This window comes from Sturnus vulgaris, unplaced genomic scaffold, assembly GCF_052056855.1.
Source record: "Sturnus vulgaris isolate bStuVul1 unplaced genomic scaffold, bStuVul1.hap1 Scaffold_302, whole genome shotgun sequence".
NCBI lineage: Eukaryota > Metazoa > Chordata > Aves > Passeriformes > Sturnidae > Sturnus > Sturnus vulgaris.
In genome coordinates this window covers 464,845-470,844 of record NW_028276376.1, presented here as the reverse complement: position 1 = coordinate 470,844, position 6,000 = coordinate 464,845, and the positions used below count along the sequence as shown (strand labels likewise).

General features: G+C 49.4%; 2 long non-coding RNA genes across 2 annotated transcripts; one reads left to right on the top strand and one right to left on the bottom strand.

The window, feature by feature from the left end:
• The first annotated feature begins 2,760 nt into the window (after positions 1–2,760).
• On the top strand, positions 2,761–5,725 carry LOC148217765 (uncharacterized). The gene is made up of 3 exons (XR_015800773.1): positions 2,761–3,091; positions 3,753–3,851; positions 5,358–5,725. It is a non-coding gene; the product is annotated as an uncharacterized LOC148217765 (long non-coding RNA).
• LOC148217766 (uncharacterized) lies at positions 4,194–5,616 on the bottom strand. The gene is made up of 2 exons (XR_015800772.1): positions 5,478–5,616; positions 4,194–5,160 (listed from the first exon to the last, which is right to left on the bottom strand). It is a non-coding gene; the product is annotated as an uncharacterized LOC148217766 (long non-coding RNA).
• Positions 5,726–6,000: the final 275 nt, after the last annotated feature.

Here is a 6,000-nt window from a genome sequence, read left to right as displayed (position 1 = left end):
CTTCCAGCCCTTTTCTTCTCTCTGTCCAGTGTGTCTTTTGTGTTCCTTTCTTGTCCTGTGTGCTCCCCATCCCATTCCCGTTCCCTACGGAGGGGGAGGGTGTGGAGACTGGGGGCTCCGACGTGGTTTGGGGCACCCCAAGGTCCCTGGGAAAGGGAGCCGGGCTGCGCTGGAGGAGCAGGTGAGTCGGGCATGGGGGGGGGGGGGGGGGGGGGGGGGGGGGTCATGCTGGGTGCCAGAACATTGACAGGGAGGGGTGGGTGTAGAATGCATGAAAAACAGAACCATAAAAAATACCTAAATATAGTCTAAAAGGAATGTTTAAATGCTTTTTATTTGGGTAGAGGCACGGTTTTTATAGCTAATATAAAAATAAAATATAAAGAATAGAACTAGATTGGTATACATGTAAAATATAATGAAATATAAGTAGCAAATATCTATGAAAAATCTAGTGTATAACAGAAATAATGCAAATATAAGAATATGTATAAATATAAAATAGAGCTATGAGAATGGGAATAAGAATGGGGTAAAACATCAGTGAGAAATGGAAAAAAACCACATGAAAAATGGTGGGAAAATCAGTGAGAAATGGAGAAAAATCAGTGAAAAACGGGGGGGGAATCTTTGAAAAATGGGGAAAAAAAATCCATGAAAAATGGGGGAATAAATCAGTGAGAAACGGGGAAAAGTGGGGGAAAAATAATTGAGAAATGGGGAAAAAATAATTGAGAAATGGGGGAAAAAATCCGTGACGAATGGCGGGAAAAGTCATTAAGAAATGGGGGGAAAAATCAGTGAGAAACAGGGAAAAAAATCAATGAGAAATGGGGGAAAATTTGGGACAAAATCAGCGAGAAATGGGGGAAAAATCAGTGGTAAATGGGGGAAAAGTCGATGAAAAATGGGGGAATATTCAGTGAGAAATGGGGGGGGGGGGGAAATCAGTGAGAAATGGGGAAAAAATCCATGGAAAACAGGCAAACAATCCATGGGCAATGGCGGGAACAGAGCGAGCTGTTGTTGCTCGTGCTGTGGTGGCCGATGCTGTGGGGAAAAAATAAGTGAAAAATGGGGGCAATAATCAGTGATAAATGGGGAGAAAATCAGTGATTAATGGGCGGAAAAATGCATGAAAAATGGAAGGAAAAATTCAGAGAGAAATGGGGGCAAATATCAGTGATAAATGGGGAAAAAAATCAGTGATTAATGGGGGGAAAAATGCATGGAAAATGGGGGGAAAATTCAGAGAGAAATGGGGGCAAAAATCAGTGAGCAATGGGGGGGAAAATCGGGAAATATCCATGGAAAAATGGGGGGAAAAAATCAGTGAGAAATGGGGGAAAAAATCAGTGAGAAATGGGGGAAACATCATGGTGAAATGGGGAAAAAAAATCTTTGATAAATTGGGGAAACAAATCATTGAGAAATGGGGGAAAAAAATCAGTGAGAAATGGGGAAAATATGGGAAAATATCCACGAAAATTGCGGGAAAAAATGCATGAAAAATTGGGGAAAAATCAGTAAGAAATGGGGGAAAAAAATCCATGAAAAATGGCGGGAAAAATCAGATCGGCGATCGATAGCTAATGCGTGCCGATCGATTAGATCGGCGATCGATTGATCACGACTACCGATCGATTAGATCGGCGACCGATTGCTAATGCCTGCCGATCGATTAGATCGGCGATCGATTGATCGCGCCTGCCGATCGATTAGATCGGCGATCGATTGCTAATGCCTGCCGATCGATTAGATCGGCGATCGATTGATGGCGCCTGCCGATCGATTAGATCGGCGATCGATTGCTAATGCCTGCCGATCGATTAGATCGGCGATCGATTGATCGCGCCTGCCGATCGATTAGATCGGCGATCGATTGCTAATGCCTGCCGATCGATTAGATCGGCGATCGATTGATCGCGCCTGCCGATCGATTAGATCGGCGATCGATTGCTAATGCCTGCCGATCGATTAGATCGGCGATCGATTGATCGCGCCTGCCGATCGATTAGATCGGCGATCGATTGCTAATGCCTGCCGATCGATTAGATCGGCGATCGATTGATCGCGCCTGCCGATCGATTAGATCGGCGATCGCTTTCCAATGCCTGCCGATCGATTGCTAATGCACACTATTTGCACACTCCTTGCACACCCTTTGCACTCGTACAGAGGCAGGAGGTTTCTCAGTTCTGGTCGGGGTTTTTTGGGGCGTTCATTCCGGGGGATTTCCTCAAGGATTGGGACACTCCTTGATTCCATCCCTTGCCTGTCTCCCAAGCGCCACCCTGTGGGCAGAGCGCGGTACTGCGCGCGTGCCTCTCCCAAGATGGCGGCTCGGGTGTCGCTCCCCGACCTTCTAACTCTGGCTGCAAAAGAAGGGTGGCACAGCAAGGAGCCCGCTCGCTCTAGTGGGATGCCTGCGCACGACGCCGACACCGATCCCACGGGTGCGATTTTCGGCGGCGTTTCCAATCGTGCGGACATCTCCTTCAGCCCGCTTCGGCCCGGGGAAGAGGGGCGGGGCCGCCAGCGATGGTGCCGGCGCAGCCCGGGCAGGCTCGGGGCGGAGCCGGGGCTTGGCGAGGCGGGGCACGGAGGTCCCGGGGACGGGACCGGGCGGGGCCGGGGCGGTGCTTTAGGGGCGGTCCCCAGTGGTCCCAGGCGGGACCGGGGGCGGGGCCGGGTGATCCCGGAGCGGTACCGAGCTGTGCTGGGGACGGTGCTGCAGGGGCGGTGCCGGGCCCGCTCAGGGTGATTGAATGCCCAGAAATCGCCTCCTCTGCCCCGTGCTCACACTGAGCTGCGGGCTGCAGCGTGCTGTCGGAGCTCCGCACACAGCACGGATTTGGGCTTCCCCTCCTCTCAAACCCTCTCCCCCTTCTTCCTCCTCCTCATCTTCCTCTTTTTCCTCTGTCACTGCTGAGGCTCTGGAAAGAACTGAAATTCTGCAGGGAGACATGTCCTCTCGTGGCCCCAGGGACTGCCTCGGCACGGGCCAGGAGCGCCTCCGCCCCCTGCCTTCTCCTGCTTGAAAAGATCACCTGGAGCCCGAGCTCGGGGGGTGAAATCAGCTGAAATCCAGGTAACTCTGTCAAGTGCCCCCCAGGGACATCGGCGGGGCTGGGGGATGAGGGTTTGAAACAGCAAATTCTTTGGAATATACACCTGTCCCTGTGCCGATGCTGCTGAGCTTCCTGCCACAGTATATCCCCACTCCATGAGGCGCTGTGAGGTTATGGCAGTGGGAATTGAGCAGGGAATTCGGGCTATGGGCATAATTCACGGGAGCTAGCAAAGCTGACAGCCAACCCCAAATCGGGGCACAGCACAGAGAACAATCTGTGTGCTGCCCTGTCAGCTCAAGCTCCTGGGCTGGGAAGTATTGGGAGTTAAATGTATGGAATTACACAAATCACAGCAACTGGCATCACCCAGAGGGACAATCCAAGGCCCAAACAATTCCTCCACAGTCCACTCTGGGAAAAACACCCTGTGCCTGCCAGGAGCTCTGACCCTGCTTTTCCTACCAGCTCCTGAGCAGTGTCAGGGCCACCACGACGCCTTTAAAATCCAGATAAACCCCAAATCCTACACAGTGAATAATCCAAAGAAAGTACTGAATTGTTGTCATTAAAAGCTCAAAACTCATTAAGAATTCTATGACAACAGTGTAATGGACTCCCAGGAACCTCATGAATGCTCTCGGTTTCATTTTTGTGTATTTTTACTCCCTCATTTGGCAGCTTGTAAAACTTATCCTGGAATTCAGAGGTCAAGCAGGATCGACTTTGGATTGACCTTCACCTCTGTTCCCACTTTGTGCAAACACAACTCGTGCCCAGGTGGTGAACTCATCACCTCAGCTTTCACTCCAGAGTATCCCCTCCTTATTTCCCTGTAGATGAACTCAGATCCACTCCTCACCTCCACTGGTCATCCAAGCGTCCATTCTGTTCCCCACAGGCCCTGGTGGCCCCAGGGAGCTCCCTTGGCCTTTCTCCTGCCCCTCTGCAGCCCGAGGTCGCTACACAAACAGTTCTTGTGTCCCCTCTAAATGACCCCGGGTTTTCTGCTCAATGAATGGCATGACCCGTGCCCACTGCTCATGATTCACCCAACCAAAATCAAGAGCAAATGTTGCTTGGGCTTTAAGAACTTGAAATAACTCTGAAGCAAAAGAAATCACCTTTTTCTTCTGGTTTTTATTTTTATTTTTTCATTTAAGATGCTGGACTTGCCTCTGTGGATGTGTGCTGAGCTCTCACTGCAGGGGACTGTCAGGCCTGAATGGCTGTGAGTTCGTGTTCTTCTCAGTAGGGAATCAGAAATTATTCTTAGACCATAGAATTGTTTTCTGAAACCTTTCCCCTTTCCTCTTTGTGCCTTTGAATTTTTCAGCTGTTCCCTGTTGTCACTTCCCCTGCCTGACTTCTGTGCAGCTCCTAGCTGGGAAAAACTGGGAAAACTTAGGGGGTACAGAGGTGGAATTTTTGGCTGGATTTTCCTAACATTTCTAATTTTCCTGAACTTATTTCCCCAGTGAGAAGAGCACGAACTCACAGCCATGCAGGCCTGACAGTCACTGCGGGAAATCTGACACAGTATTAATAAGTAACCTTTCCTGAGAGCAGTCACCACCCCAGTCCTCCAGCCTTGTCAAATGTTTGCAATGAATGGAGCCAAGTTCTAATCCTTAATCTAAATTTATGTCAGCTTTTGTTAGAAAGATACCGGACAGTAAATCATACAAGAGAATTTAAAAATTGCACAAAGAATAACCGGCCCAGACCAAACCCAACCGCCCCCATCACCGCTCCACCCCAATTTTGGGAGAAACAGTGATACAGTTTATAAATACTCTCCTTCCACACTATTCAGTCCTTCACCGCACATCCCCAGAGAGGAGTCGCTCAGACCTTGCTCCCCTGAACACCAGGAGAGCTGGAGTTTCACCAGATCCCACATTCCCATGGCAGTTAATCCCAGCAGGGAGGCAAAGAGGAACCCTGCATCCTCTGACATAGCCCACAGCACGGGCAGCACCAGGAGCCCTCCAGGCTCAGACCTCTGGTGCTGAAGCCTCTGGGCTTTGGCTGATCAAACACCACAGCTCTTGGCAAAGATGCCAGGAGAGTCGTGATTCTTCCTGTCCTGAAAGAGAGGAGGAAAAGAAAATTAAGTCGACTGCAGAAGGATTCCAGCTCTCAACTTCTGCTCTGATTCCTCACTCTGGGGTTTTATCCATGACAAGTGACACCAATTCAGAGTGCCCTTTTCCAGCATTTTTATTCCTAACTATTAAAAGGATGCTCATTTCTCTTATTGTATTCTTTGCTTAATTTTATTAGAGGCATTTTCATCCCAGACCCCACTTGTCAGTTCTTCAATCCTTTAGCACTGGACTTGGCACAAAGGGATACCCGTGGTGCTGCATCACAAGAAATCCCAAAGAGAAACCCCTTCCAAACCTGATGGAGAAAGCTTTCAAGGCACTCCAGAACACAGACAGCTTTTCCTGCCTTGTCAGGCCACACCAATTCTGTCCCATCCACCTGAACTGTGCAGGTGAGGAAAAGGCTTTCCTTGCTCCTCGGGAATCACTGTCTGAGACCACAGATGTCCATCCTGGGCAGCACCTGGAAACAACGTGGGAAAGGCAAAATGAGAGTGTTTTCTATCAGAAAATTACTACTACTAATAAAAATAATAATCAGAACTTCTGGACAAATTTAGTAACATCACTTTGATATGAGAAATACAGGCCATGCCCATCCTTCTAGCCCAGGTGAAAACAGGAAGGAGAACTAGAGGAAAAGCAGAGTCCCTTATTTGATCTCTGGACACAAACTGAGGCCTTTTCCCTGTGAAACCAAACTCACCCTTCCAGGGTTCCTGAGATCAGCTACGAGGAGGCTTTTGGCACTCCAAGAGCAGCTGGGTCACAGCTGGATGCGGCTTGGGTCTGGGAGACACCGTGCTCCTTCTGGAATT